Consider the following 3,092-nt stretch of genomic DNA (forward strand, 5'->3'; position numbering starts at 1 on the left):
TTCTTTTTTTTTTTTTTTTTGAGTTGGCATCTCATTGTCACCCAGGCTGGAGTGCAGTGGCACACTCAGTCACCCCAGTGTCAACCTGCTGGGTTCCGGGGATCCTTCCACCTCAGCCTTCCAATTTGCACTTCTTTTTTTTTTTTTTAGTTGGAGTCTCACTCTGTTGCCCATGCTGGAGTGCAGTGGCATGCTCACAGCTACCCCAGCATCAACCTGCTGGGCTCTGGCAATCCTTCCACCTCAGCCTTCCATGTAGTCGGAACTACAGGTGTACACTACCATGCCCGGCTAACCAATTTGCATTTCTATAAAATAACAATGAACAAACCTAAAAGGAGATTGGGAAAACAATTACATTTACAATAGCATAAGAATAAAATACTTAGGAATAAACCTCACCAAAGAGGTGAAAGACTTGTACACTGAAAACTATAAAACACTGCTAAACAAAACTGAAGAAGATACAAATAAATGGAAAGACATCCCATGTTCATGGGTTGGAAGGTTTCATATTACTAAGATGTCTAAGCTGCCCAAATGATTTTGAAATTCAACACATACCCTACCAAAATCCCAACAGCATTTTTTGAACACATAGAAAATGTCATCGTAAAATTAATATGTAATCTCAAGGACCCCAAATAGTCAAACAATTTTTTAAAAGAAGAGCAAAATTGGAGCATTCACACTTCCTGATTTCAAAATATATTACACACCTACAGTAATCAAAACAGTGTCGTACTGGCACTAAGACATGTACACTAATGAAATACAGAATCCAGAAATAGATTCTCTAATACATGATCAAATAATCTTCAACAAAGCTGCTAAGACCACTCAGTGGGGAAAGGACAATCTCTTCAACAAATAATTTTTTTTTTTTTTTAGAAAAATGGATATTCACATAGAAAAGAATGAAAGCATAGCTTTATCTTTTGATTTTTGGATTTTTTTTTTTTTTTAGTTGAAGTCTCACTCTGTCACTCAGACTGGAGTGCAGTGGCATGCTCCTAGCCAGCACAGCTTCAACCTGCTGGGCTCCAGTGATCCTTCTGCCTCAGCCTTCCAAGTAGCTGGAACTACAGGCGTGCACTACCACACCAGGCTAATTTTTGATTTATTGTAGAGACGAGGTCTCTCCAGGTTGCCCAGGTAGGTCTCGAACCCACGGGCTCAGGCAATCCACTCGCCTCGGCCTCCCAAAGTGCTGTGATTACAGGCTGAGCCACCAAGCCCAGCCCCATAGCTTTATCTTACACCATATATAAAAATTAAATCAAAATGGATTATACACTTAAACATAAGTTCTAAACTATAAAACTCCTAGAAGAAAACATATGGAAAAAGTTTCATGGCAATGACTTCTTGAATATAACACCAGAAGCACAGGTAACAAAAAAGCAAACAAATGAGACTATGTCAAATTTTAAAACTTTTGTGTCTCCAAGAACACAATCAACAGAGTACAAAGGCAACCTATGGAATAGGAGAAAATATTTGCAAATCATATTTATGTTGAGGGATTAAGATCCAAAATATGTAAAGAACTCTTAACATTTAAAAAAAAATCAAATAACCTGATTTTAAAATGGGCAAAGGACTTGAATGGACATATCTCCAAAGATGATACACAAATGTCCAACAAGCATGTGAGAAGATTTTCAACATCACTAATCATCAGAGAAATACAAATCAAAAGCACAATGTGATATCACCTTACACCCATTAGGATGGTTGCAATTAAAAAGAAAAACAGAGTTGGGCTCAGTGGCTCAGCCTGTAGTCTCAGCATTTTGGGAGGTCAAGGCGGGTGGATTACCTGAGCCTGTGGGTTTTAGGCCAGCCCGGACAAATTGGCAAGACCTCATCTCTACAATAAATAAAAAATTAGCAGGCATGGTAGCACATGCCTGTAGTTCTGGCTACTTGGAAGGCTGAGGTGGAAGGATCACTGGAGTCCAGCAGATCAATGCTGGGGTGGCCGTGACCTTGCCACTGTACTCCAGTCTGGGCAATAGAGTGAGACTCCAACTCAAGAAAAACAAAAACAAAAACAAAAAACAGGCTATTGCTTTGCTAAAATCTGGTGTGTCCATGTGGCTCTCTGAGTTATGGCCGCCATGTTTCTTGGCTTTGGACCCCTCCTCTGCCTTGGGGAAGTGAATCTTTCCCTCCCATTCTCCAGTGCTTTGCTAAGCTATGGTCTGGCCATGTGATCTTTGAGCTTTGGCCAGGCCTTGTTTTCTGAAGCTTTGGCCCCCAACCCTAGATTGGGGGAGGCGAATCTTCTCTCTCTTTTCTCTAATTTGCTTTCTAAATAGTTTTTCCAATCTAAAAAAAAAAGAAAAGAAAAACACAAATTAGCAAGTGTTGGTAAGGATGTGAAGAAATTGGAACTCATGCACTGTTGGTGGAACTATAAAATTATGCAACTGATATAGAAAATGGTATAGAGGCTCCTCAAAAAATTAAAAATAGAACTACCATCTGATCCAGCAATCCTACTTCTGAGTACATATCCAAAAGAACTGACAGCAGGGTATCAAAGAGATATTTGCACATTACTTTGTTCATAGTAGCACTATTCACAATAACCAAGAGGTGGAGGAAGTAACCTAAAGTCCATCAGCAGACAAATGAATAAACAAAATGTGGTTATTCATACAATGGAACATTAGCCTAAACAGGAAGAAAATCCTATCACTTTCTACAACAAGGATTAGCCTCAAGGATATTATGCTAAGTTAAACAAACCAATCACAAAAAGACAAATACTCTATGATTCCACTTAAGAGATATCTAAAGTAGTCAAATTCACAGAAACAGACAGTAGAGTGGTTGTTACTAGAGACCAGAGGGAGAAGAAAAAGGATAAGTTGTTTAATTGGTACACAGTTGTTGCAAAGGGTATGATGAAAAGGGCATGTAAACTGATAAAATTCTGTAAGGCAATTCTGTGATAATCATATTTTAATAAATATTTGTGTATACTTTAATATTTTGACAAGGACTTTTATATTTTAAAATATATATATATACACACAAATATACACATATATATATATATATATATTTTTTTTTTTTTTTTT

Source organism: Carlito syrichta, unplaced genomic scaffold (assembly GCF_000164805.1).
Source record: "Carlito syrichta isolate Samal-C Ts95f unplaced genomic scaffold, Tarsius_syrichta-2.0.1 Scaffold305648, whole genome shotgun sequence".
Lineage (NCBI taxonomy): Eukaryota > Metazoa > Chordata > Mammalia > Primates > Tarsiidae > Carlito > Carlito syrichta.